Source organism: Phoxinus phoxinus (genome assembly GCF_949152265.1).
Source record: "Phoxinus phoxinus genome assembly, chromosome: 18".
NCBI lineage: Eukaryota > Metazoa > Chordata > Actinopteri > Cypriniformes > Leuciscidae > Phoxinus > Phoxinus phoxinus.
Window position 1 is genome coordinate 7,912,388 of NC_136893.1, and position 13,261 is coordinate 7,925,648.

Here is a 13,261-nt window from a genome sequence, read left to right on the forward strand (position 1 = left end):
CCAACAACAAACCACCACATGCTCCACACACACGTCTTCTTTTTTTCCTGTTTTCTTTTCAAGAAAGGCCATGATCAAAATGAACACTAATTGTTTTTGTTTGCTAGCCACCATTTTATTCCCATATGTAAATGCAGCTCAGTCACTGAACGTGTCACAGATTGTTGACGTAAAACTCAAGACCAGTCTTCTTATGTGTGTCCGTTTTTAATGGGTCTTGACTGCCGTACAGTCTGACATTAAAGACAACTGAGATCCTACAGTGTGACATGGCTCACAGAGGGGATCATGTTCATACAGTCTGACAAGCAACTACTGTAAAGGACTATCATAAAATGTACAGTGTGCACCCAGCTTTAGAATGGGTGAATACATTTAGATGACAATACAATCACTTGAATGATTGTTTGATTGAGCGTTATGAATCAGTTCCCTGTTGAAAATACCAGCATAATTAGTCACTATAGCAGCAGTGCCCTGATGGTAGAAGCCATAACTACTCCACCTGAAACTACAAGACATTTATTTTTCATTTTACATTCATTCCATTGCTGCATCTATGCATTATCTGGAAAAAATAATAATGCAAAAACGAAAAATAAAATCTTTACCCTGATTTGAGCAACAGAAGCAAAATTTATGACACTATTGTCATTTTTCGCTAATGTAAAAATGATATTAATAACAGTATTGGATATCTTTGACAAGATGGATGCCAAGTGACCTGACTTGCCTATAAGGGGACTGACTGGTCTTCTTATCAAGGTTTAGACACTGAAACTTTAGAATAAGAAGATGCTGTGAATTTGAAATCCATGAAAAGTTATTTGACAGCAGTGTGAAATTTTGTGTGACTGTCTCTCTGGGTTCGAGAAAAAAAAAAAAAAAGGTCTTATAAATTAACCAGACTAAATTCGAAGGGGAGGAAGCCTCTGATGGAGTAAAAGTTTCCACCTAAGTCTTGATTCTCTGTATGAAGATGATGCCACTACCCCATTTGAAAAGTATTTCAGACTATGGGCAGTGTAGAGGGAGCATATTTTTCATTCATGAAAGGCTTTGTTTGATTCTAAATTCTCTCTTTTCAGCTTATTCTCTGTAAAACTCTTCTAATGATGTGGTCGTTCACTCCATGTAGGCAGTGCAGCTAGTGAATTCTTCCCTGTGACGCGAATATTAGCGGACACATGAGCGACCCCTGAGGAACACCATATACTGAGTCAGCTGCTAAGACAGGAAATAATAAAGGCATATTTTAAGATACTCCAGAACAAGACAGAAATATGTATGGTGCAAATTTGTGAGGGCGGCATGATCAAGAGCTTTTTAATATCACAGTATGCACTGTAATGTTTGAAGTTCTAAATAAAACAAAGTCTATTGGAGTATGTTTTACAAGGAAATAGTGAACATGGACTGACAGTCGGCCATTTCGATCTATCATGTATGTATGCGAACTTCAATACTGTAGCACAATCTGGAAAACGTTTTAAGCCATGTGCACACTGTATGACTTTGGGCATGATTTGGCCTCTGAGACAAATTTTGGGAATCCTAAAAGTTTCTTCTGTTCCTAGGCTAAAATCAGTAGTCTTTGATCTTTAGTTTGACATGATATTTTCAGGCGCTGCGTACTATAATTGCGCCTGCTGAACCCATGGTACGGCAGCACAGTTCATTGATTATTACGCAGGAATGAGAGTATAGTTCCTAGTCATATTGGCCTAGAAAATCGCAACTTTTTATTAAAAGTGCTACCGCCAGACCCGGAGATCGGCTGAATGGATTCGAAAACGGTAAAACTCAACTGTTTAACTCTAGGGGAGTTGGAAAATTAGCCTATTTCCAAAAAAAGTGGAGTGTTCCTTTAAATAAAAAAAGATTTTAAAAATGTAGACCCCACTACATCGGTATTTAAATAGTATAGGCTTATGTTGAACTTTATTCTTGTACAAACAGATACTGTATTTAACTATGAATTAAATATAAACTTATCTGAAACGTTTGTGTATTTGATAAATATTGAATTTATTTAACTTCTGCTGTGGTAAAGTATGCAAACATAGCGCAAGCGTCACTACGGGAAGCAGAAAGTGTCCGACTTCACGTCTCTGTTTTCAGCTCCTCCGTCAGTTCAATAATTCGAACTGACGGGGATGTGACCTAAAAGTTCTGCACAGAGCCGCAGTGTTTCCTAAACGTAACATAATGTGTTTCAGTCTCTTTCACACTATATACTCTTCTGTCTTCCTCTGCTTTCTCCTTCTGCGGCCAGGCTCAGCTCAGCGCAGTCGCTCTTCTTCTCCCCCTCACCCCTCGCTCACCTTTCCATCTCTTTCAGTGCTCCGAGTGCTTGCCCTGGGACTAATTAGAGAGAAGTTGCAGCTCCGAGCGCAGCTCTGCTGACATTGGGAAGTAAGTTTCGGGGTGCACGTTTGTGTGTGCACATGTGTGCATTAAAGCGAACTCTCAGACAAAACAGCAGGATCTTTGTTTTATTATTTATCTCACTGTTCCTCTCCATCACACTTTCTCCCTTCCTTATTCTGTGCTGCAAACATGAAGCATCAGTGTGGGGATTTGCAGCTACTTTAATATATGAGTAGCTTCTGCATGGAAAGCTACCATTACAAAGTAGTTAAAGTACAGGCAAGCTACTAACAGAAAATGTATATCAAAAGGATATATTTAAGCAGTTGCATATCTTTGTTTTAAAAAGTGGGTGGGACAGGAGTGTGTATAGTTTGTTTTTTGTGTGCAGCAAATGAAATTGTGCAGCAATTGAGCAGCAATTGAAATGAATCAGATTTGACTGATTCATTTAAGGGAACGTTTACATGACAACGATATGCTTAAAAATTTGACATTTTTCCTTTGAGTTTTCCGCGTACAGACGACACCTGTAAAACGATCCCCATTCTCGCGGATCCGCGAAAGCGACTAAAAACACTGTATTCTGTTGCCAGGCCATTAGATGGAGATGACACCATTAGATGACACATGGCAATGGTGTCGTCTGTACGTGGAAAACGCAAAGGAAAAACTTAGTGTAAACGTACCCTAAGGCTGTGTTTACACGGAAACAATCTGAAGAGAAAACGCAAAAGTGGCATTGCGTTATCACTTTTTATTCTGCGTTTAGACGAGCGTTATGGGGGGGGAATCTGCGTGCATATGGTGACGCAAAAGTGTGTGAAATTGGATGTAGGATGCACTCCAGACGGCTAGGTGGCAATGTGAAGCACTGAAAGTGAAAGAGCCGCTGACAGTTTTTCATGTTTAATACGGTAAACCTGCAGCTTTAACCCTCGGTGCTCTTCGTGTGTCGCTCAGATTTTTTATTTATTTTTGTCAATGAAATTAATGCTGTATATTAGTTTGATAACGTTTTGTTATTTTCCTGTACCGGTGCATGCCTGTGACGTAAACGCGTACGCGACGCCTTCACTGTCTAGCAGACTTTTGCATTTTTACCGGTTTTACCCTTTAGACGGGAACGCGATGGTGGAGCGTTTTTAAGATTTCCACTCTGGAGGGTGGTTTCACTTTTTTGCGTATTTAAGCCCCAAAAACGCCGTCGCTGTGTAAACGAAAGGTACATCCGATAAAATATTTTTACGTTTTTACCCGCGAGCGTTCTCGTGTAAACAGGGCCTTAGTTCGTTACTCCCCAGCATGGTTTGGCATGATTGTTTAGATGAAACTTTGCCTCTAATTGGTGAACTGACATGTTGTAATATAATACAGGATCCAACCGCATGAATTTAAAGAGCTGCACTGCACATTAAGAATCCAGATTGCAATATTCTATTGTGAAGGATGATACTTTAAACAAGGGATAATACGGCAGTCTGTGAGCAAATCAATGTAATTGATTGTATGCAGCTTTGTGGAATCCACAACGCACTTCATGCATATATCATTTATCACATCAACTAAACCCACATCCCTGCGGTGCCTTTGTTGTAACAAAATTGTACTGCATCTTTATACTGGCCAACAAATACAGTGCCAATTATCATCTAATTAATCTTCCTAATAAGGCTTTGGTTAAGCACCAACAACCACACAATTTTACAAGCCTCTTGATGCTGTATATAGATTATTTAGCCTGAGATTAGTATAATTCAGAGGCCAGGATTACAGTGGTACGGGGTGTTATTGATCCGGAGCACTGAGCTGTGTCAATGGCAGACAGCACAGACATTTTCTTGTTTTGTGCAGCGAGATGTTCTGTTCTTTGAGGAGAGAGGGCCGGTGGACCGGGCCGGTCGATACCACACACAGCCTATCAGCACAGCTAACCCGACTGTTACCGGCACTAATGCATAAACACAGGATTACAGGAGCTGTCTGATCTGGCTGGAGGACAAAGGATGGACATGGCGTAACTATTGACAAGATGTGCACTACTGGGAAATGTTTTATGGCTGAGTTATTTGTGTAACTTGACTTACGTCCAAGTAGGACGTATTCCTGGGACAACATTCATAACCAATCAGATTTTAGGCGTCTGCTTGCACCAAACCCTCTTTGTGTTCTTTCTCTTTCTAGACCTTCACTATTCTGTGTTTAAATTTCAGTTCTACATCATACAAGGACAGTGTCATTGTTATTGTTTAAGTCTAGATGGATAGTTTTTAAGTTTATCAAGACATTTATAAATTAACATTCATATTTCTGTGTGGAGTTTGTATGTTCTCCCTTTTTCTGCGAGTATCGAAATAAAGTGAAATATAAAGTATATATATGTATATAGGCTCACATACATATATAATTATTTTTTCAACCAGTTATTTTAAATTAACTGTTCAAATGAACTGACACATTGAAATGAATTGGACTTTATTTTAGTAGCTGTGCAGTCAGACAAAAACATGTAGACATTCATATAAATAGATAGCCAGCTGCTAATATTTCTTTGGGTGGTTTCTAGGGCATTGCTAGGGTGTTGCTAAGGCTTGATATAAACTGATAGATATTTCTAGTTTGTGTAGCTGAGGGCAGATGCAGTGGAAACAAGTAAGCAGCTTTGCCTCATTGCACCACAAATTCATCACCGATACGCAATCAATCCCGCAGACTCACTGACCAGAGATCAGAGCCAAAGGAAAACAAGACATGAGCAACTCCACCTGTGGATGACCCCAGATCAGGTCAGGCCACATGGGGTAAATGGAACGTTAATAACACCAGCAGGATCTGCTGACCCAGGATCAGGTGAACGCAGACGCTGAGGAAATGAGACGTGAGTAATGCCACTGTCAGGAACTGACCTGAGATCAGATGCAGAAAGAAAGAAGACGTGACCGTAATGATGACCGCTGGAGGGTGCGCTCTCTTCGGTTATTTGCTTATCATTAGCTCTAGCGCTGATAAATGGGCTAATAGTGCGGAAAATGAGTTTGTGAACGTCCACGGCTAATGATGAGTTTTCATTTTTAATGCGGCTTGTATTATTAAAGCATAAATATGTTTAGTGGTTGAGAAAAACAAAGCGAGCGCAACCAGAAAAGGCACTCCACAGCATATGCCAGATCTTTTCTCTGAGATCATGATGAATTCTGGGTACTCTCTGAAAGGTACATGATGCAAGGTTGATTTGATCAGACAATGACGCAGTTCTTTCATTTCTTTCCTCTTTCAATTTTGTTGTCTGAGAAGTGTAGCCGTGGAACAGCTTAGGAAAGAGAGCGAGCGAGAGAGAAAAGCCTCGACAGGCAACAACCCTCATGTAAAATGCATAGAAAGCTGCGATGTCAGTTTACTACAGCGCTCTCTGCAGTGAATGCCCATATTCTGCACTGAAGTTCTCGTCCGTAAACTGTGTTTGGCACTGGAGCGGCTCTCCTCACCCTGTTAGACTTCATCAGCTAACCTCACACCAAACTGCGCCGCGGGACATGCAACTTCATTGCAACATCTGAACTCTTAAGAGATGATGATGAACTTAAGTGCATTTTTATCATATGGGGCACATAGCGTATTTTCCGGACTATAAGTCGCACTTTTTTCATAGTTTGGCTGGTCCTGCGACTTATAGTCAGGTGCGACTTATATCAAAATTAATTCATACTGACTGAGATGAACCAAGAGAAAACATTACCGTCTACAGCCTCGAGAGGGCGCTCTAGTTGGTGGAGTTGTTCAGAAGTGTCACAGAGGAAGAAAAATTAAATGGATTCAGTGTTGTGGAATGAGATCGAGGGAGCTTGGTGAACTTGCTTACCGGTAACTTGCTTGTAAGACTCGCTGGCTTATGTTATTTAGCCTATTCAGCCTCCCAGGTATATGTTCTTTATGCTATTGTGTAGCTGAATAACTGTTAATGTGTTACTTTAACATACCGGACACATATTCAGCCTATTGTTGAACTCCGGAGCGACTTATAGTCCGGAAAATACGGTAAATGAATGCCATTTTCTCATATTCAAAAATATAGGCCTCGACAGGGTACGTTTACACTAAGTTTTTCCGCGTACAGACGACACCATTGCCAAAACAATCTGCGTTCACACGGATCCGAAAACGAATAAAAACGCTGTATGTATTCTGCTGCCAGGCCATTAGATGGCGATGATACGCTCTTTTCTTAATTGTGACTTTAAGTCACTTTATTTTCTCACAATTGCAACTTTATATATCGGACCTGATTTAATTTCTTATTTTACACTTTATCTTACCAGTTTATTTATTTATTGGCTCTGAGGCAGAAACGGGTTTCTATACTCGTGCTTTGATATAAAAGATACGAAGCGTTCCCCACAAGAAATGCACGCGGTCGCTCACATGACATGCGACTTTTGTTTTAAATGTCATGCTTGTATTTGTCAGCAGGTGGTCGTAGTGCGGAAATAACCTCTAAACAGTGGCTTTCAGTGCTTTGACTCTAACTTTTTGTGGAAAGACTGCTGAGAGGACATGCATTTGAATTCCACACATCAAATCACCATAACTGCAATCAATGTTGACACGCCGGTGGTCGCAGGGGCCGCTGTTGCTGTTGTTAAATCATTCTGCTTTATCAAGCCTTTGAAGGGTTTAGAGTGCACCGAGACCCCCTCCTCTAAAACACGGACACACACACGCCAGCATACTATCTCTGGATCCGCAGAAAGGTTCTCGGTTGCTTCAAAGATCCTGTTTGGCGTGCTCACATCCCGAAATGCACTGCTTCCCTTATCTCTGCGAACCATAAAGAACCGCCATGTAAATCCCCCGTTGATAAATTGAAAGATTGCAAAGCGTTTGCGCTCTCTTCATTGCTCTCATTAAGTGCAGTTCATTTGCATCATCGCCACTCTTTTGTTAGCTACATATTGAGATTCAAAGTCATGGGGAATCGGCGTATATGAAAACTTTTAAAACTCTAAACAAATTGGTTTGCGTGACCTTATTTCACGTGTCACTTTTTCAGGCGTAATGAAATGTATGTCCCGGCTAGATAATTAAACGCCTTTGTTTGAGTGATTCTGGCCCTTAAAACAACTTTTAAGTGGAGGATATTTAAGTGTTTAAAAGGATTGTCTTCAAATGTATGATGAAATGATGATGTTATTGAAAACAAAGCCATTGCTGAACAAGTGTTTGGGAAAGAGAGCACGTCCAAATGATGTCACCGAAAGCGTTCACTGTCTAAAGTGCTGTATTAAAGTTATGCCAGGCAGTTTAAGGATAATGTAAATTATTACAAAAAGTCTCTGCAACAACAGTAATGATGTTTATGCTTTAAGTCCCCCTCAATAATTGTAGCATCCCTTAAAACTAATATTTGATCACCAAAATGACATTTTTAAATGCTTTTTACTTGAAAAAACAAATATTTATGCCTTAAATAACTTGAATGTAACTCTACCCTTACCTCATTTAGTATATGTGGTTCTATGAATATGCAAATTAGCCTCGCTCCCACTCACTCACACCAGCTCAGACTCAGAGATCCACTCGTTGACGATCACACCTTGACCTTGGTTACAAGGTAGTCTGTGACGTCAGAAACACCAGTGATTTCAAACTAAAGCAATAAGCTCCGCGAAGCTGTTTTACAGTGAATTCAGAACAGCTGGGGGTTTTAACAACGCCCCTAGCTGTTCTAAACTCACTGTAAATCACAGCTTCACGGGGCTTATTGCTTTATTTGACACTGTCTTTGGTTCACTGCAGTTTTAAGGAGAAAATACTCAGCAATGCCTTTGACTGATGAGTTTGCACATGGTTTGTCTTAAAGCATATTAAAAACACCACATAGACATATAAATAACATTAAAAGCTTGATTTTCACCAGGAGGAATTTAAAACAAGCAAGAATTTGCCAAGAGCTATACAAATAAAACTATAATCAATGTTAAAAACAGTTGCTTAGTATTTTTGTAGAAACCGTGACACATTTTGATTATTTGAAATTAATTTTTATTTTATTTATTTTATTTTTTATTTACAATATACATTTTTTCTGAATATTTTATCAAATAAATCCAGGCTTGGTATATATATATATGTAATTGTATGTGATATGACATTATATATATTATATTAGCCTATAGCCTACTTGACATTATTATATATATATAGGGCCTAATTAATTAAATGTATACTGAACATTAAAAAGTTACATTAAAAATATTCAATCAGCTTCTATTAAAAAATAAATACAAATGTGGTTTGTTCATTTCTGATGGCTTTGCCTAATCTTATTTGAAAAAAAAAAAAAAAAAAAATCTGTGAAGATGATGAGTCTTGATAGAGACAGAGTCATTTAATCTGTTTTTGGAGATCTCTGAATAAAACTTGTCACTATGGTATACAGATGGCACACGCCAAGCTGTGTCGTAAACGACTGACTCAGCCAGAACCGATGCTTCGCCATATTTACAACATCTACACGTTCGACACCTTTGCACCATGAGAAATAACAGCCAAGATCCGTCTCCCCTAATCACACTGTCTACATTCCACTGCCAATCACACTCCACGTCTCCGAGCTCGGTAATCAAACCGGCTCTCAGCGACCGCCATCTTATTACCTTCACGCAGGTGTGATGATTTCCAGGGGCCGATCCCACTGCTTCATCAGAGGCCCCTGTCCTCAGAGACCCGCCGAGAGCTGGGTGAGAGAAGCGTGCGGCGCGCATGAGTGAGCGGGAAGATAATTGTCCACATCTGTGTCTCTTTATTCTGACCATCAGACATTCAAGAGTCTGTCTATCAGCGGGAGGCCTCGAGCAGAGGAGAGACGTTTGAAAGAGAGAAATCGAGAAGCAGAATTGAAAAATATTGAGGAAATAAGGTGAACGGGAGATGAGATGAACTGGTAGAGGCTGTGATGTCAGCAAATGGATGAAACTCAAGTTTTTCAATTTGAGTTGTACAGACGACACCATCGTCGAACGATCCATCGGAAAAGACAAAAAAAAAAGGTCTTTAGGTGGCGATGAAACACTACTGAACACGTAACACGCACGTGTATGACGTCATCGTCTTCAGAAATTCGCGTTTATTGTTTACAAGGAGACAGTTTTCAAAAATTGCACCTTTAAACCCGTTTTCAAAAGTTTGTGTTTTCAGGCACCCAAAACGTTATTGTCTGTAAATGAACGACCAAAACGTTTTTAGTTGAAAACAGTGTTGCATAAACAGCCCATCAGAACAATAAAGAAGTTTTTTTTTTTGTACCAATTCAATAACATTGGTTTTGCTTTATAACATTTTCATGATTAATTTAGTCATAGCCTACTCATTATTATTTTTGAAAATCAAACACATTTTCCCTCAAAAATCCTTTTGGTCATACAAACATCTTTATCTTTACTGTAGCCTAATATAAAAATATGGGTTACACATTATTTTAAGGTGAAGTAGTTATATTTAGGGTTAGTTACTTGTAATTATGCATAATTTAATGTTATTACTCTAGTAAATAGGCAAAAATAAAGTGCTTATTATAAAGTGCAACCTTGCTGAACACACACACACACACACACAAACACACAGAGAGACACTGGGGTGAGACAACACGTTTTCATGAAATTCATCTTAAAACAACTACACGATTTAGTTATTTTCCCAAAAGACAGCTGTAAACTCAAAATTCCAAGTGTTTGTTTGGCACATGTGATGAACTAAATCAGAATGTGTGAAAATGAACTACAAAAATCTTCACCGCTCATTTAATCCAGCTTGAAAACACCTGAAGAAATGTGTTTGGAGAGCCAGCGCTCATGCAAGAGAGGATCCAGACTCTACCCCGATTCACAGCTGTCGTCCATCACTCTCCCAGTCCTCCCAGTCTGTGTTCCAGGGAAACGATGACCAGAAGTCTTTAATGATGACATCTGTTCCTGTCAAGATGTCAAATTAAAATAACCTCTTTATTTAGGCTCCATTTATACCGCAAGACCTAATGAACACATGGTATTTTGACACATCTGATTTTTGAGCACAGGGATCCCTTCATACATCATTAGATCAATGTTAGCTTTTTGATATGTCATTTAAATTTAAGAAAATGTTATGTTTTCTTCCCCCATCAAGCTCTGGTTGCCCTGCCAAGACACACTATAGGCTATACATGTTTACCTTGGTTGATATGGATGCAACTATCTGATGTGTATAAATCACACGTTTGACAGTATCCACCTTATTTTTAACGTAAGAGCAGGTGCGCCCATTTGTAACCTGAATGTGCGAGTTAGCTTCCAGTTATTTTAGCTGTACAAAAACAGTCGTTTTGATAATCTTCATACTATACACATGCATACTTTTGTAACAGTCATGAAATGTTCATCAAATGTAGAAGCTACTCAGTAGATGCAGTAGATGAGTAGAGAAATGAAGGCTACAGCTGAAGGGCCAGACAAAGGAAGAGGTACAATCTCCCAAAAGTTGTGCCCAACTGTACAATCTGCCCAAAAGTTGTGCTTAGAAATGTTATGTGAGATGTCTAAATATTTATTATATATTTTTTTTTTTCAAATGGTCTGTGAGAAATGTGGGGAGTGAAGGTTCAAACTGCATATACTTTAGAGTAGATCTATATTATTTTAGAGTTTAAGAAAAAGTACAACTGCATCTTAAAAAATAAAAATATATTTTGCAATGCATATACTGTACAAGGAAAGTGGACCAATAAACATTTGAAATATTAAAACATTTATGTATCATCAATTATTTTAATATTTAACATACATTAATAGGATTAATTTTTTTTTAAATTACCGTTTTATTTGGATGTTTGTCTAACATTTTTTAAATGTTACTACTTGTTTCAGAATGTTTTGAGAACATTCAAAGTAGCATTCCCATAATGTTTCTAAAATTATAAATGCTCCCTTAAAGGGGTCCTATGCATCGCAAGGTGTAAAATAAGTCTCTGATTAGTGTGTATGTGAAGTTTTAGCTCAAAATACTCCACATGTATTTTTGTAGCATGTTAAAATGGTAACTTTTTGAGGGTGAGCAAAAACGTGACGTTTTTGTGTGTCCCTTTAAATGCAAATGAGCTGCTGCTCCTGTCCCAGTACAGAGGGCTTCGCTTATGTTCAAATCAGACTCGCGGACAAAGATGAAGAGTCTCAAGAAGAAGTGACAACACGACTGTGTGACGTTTCTGACTGGTTAGTTGATGAATTTTGTTAATATCTTCTAGTCATTGATTAGCATATTGTCATGATAATAAATCACGTTCCCGGGGGCGGGGTTTATGTAAATTTTAGGGTTAGTGACGTCACTAACCTGTGAAGAAGCTCATTGTAGTCCTTACCAAGCGTCTGTTGTAGTCCTTAAAAAGTGATTTCTGTAACTATATCTCCCTTTGCTTTGACCTTCAACTTTGCAGATGTTGTTTATGCTCAAACAGCAACATTACACTAACTAAAGTGAAAAAAAAGTGAAATCATAATCAACCACCCCTTTAAGGTTTCCATGACCAAGAAAAAACGTTTAAAAACTGGATGTTCCCTTTCGTTCAGTCACTCCGAGTCACGTTAGTGACTGATGAAATGCGAAAAAGCGAAGCGAAACCCCCATTTCGTCAGTCACTGACGTATCTCGGAGTGACTGAACGAAAGGGAACGAGGTTTACATACGTAACCGAGACGTTTTGAACATTCAGAGAACTTTCAAAAATAACATTTGCAATGGGAAAATGAGCTAAATGTTCTTAGAACATATATTTTTGCTAGCTGGGCACCCACTAAATGACTCCACTCACTTAACCAATCAAAGCCAGGCCTGCAGATATCTGGAGAGAAAGCACTCGTAGAACCAAGCAAATGAACACTTCTTGAAAAGGAAAGGAAAAGGTGCCTGAAAGGGAAAGTGATGCATGCATGTGAAGCCATTCACAGCGAGTATTAGAGCGTCATTGTGTCACTCAAAATGCTCATCAAGTAACAAAAGTGGAATGGAGCTTTAATTGCTCTGGCTGTTCGCGGCGGCCATCATTGACTGTAACTGCTTAGAGGAAAGAAAATCACATCCACTGCCAGGCAGCCATAAATCACAGCTTTACTGGTACATGCACATTTGAGTCTGACAGAATCATTTAAAGACTCGGTGGGCTCGCAATCATAGGGCAATTTGAGCTTTCCTTCAAAAAGAGTTTTAATTGAATTAGTCTGAGCGATTATATGCTCCAAACTAATGGGGGCAGTTTCATCTGGCGGGGCTCAGTGAGCTGAATAAAGAGCCAAATCTCAGTTCCTCCATCATTACCGGGACTCAAATGTCAGGACAGTATCAGATAAACATTCGCACATACAGTACTGCTCACTGGCGTTTCAAAGCCTAGTTTGATCACTACTGTCTACATAGGCAGCTGCCTTCTAAGACTACACATAAGACAATTGAAATAGGGCCAGTCCCAATCCCTTCCTTGTTTTACATTTTCATGATTTATATATTATTTATCAATAACTGTAAATATTTTTGAAACTTCACAGAATTTTATGTAAAATATGCACATTTATAATGGATATTCCTCCATATAGTGGACTTCAATGGAAACCAATGGGTTGAAGGTCCAAATTGCAGTTTTAATGCAGCTTCAAAGGGCTCTACACGATCCCAGCCGAGGAATAAGGGTCTTATCTAGCCAAACCATCTGCCATTTTCTATGATCGTCTTGCGATACTTCGCGTATATCATAATCATGCTGGAAAGGTCAGGCAGTAACTTGACGAAGGCTGAAAATGTAGGGTAGGGCGAAAATCGAATTTTTTCCTCCAACTTGTCTGACATCGTTGTTTTACTTTTTTGTTGTAAA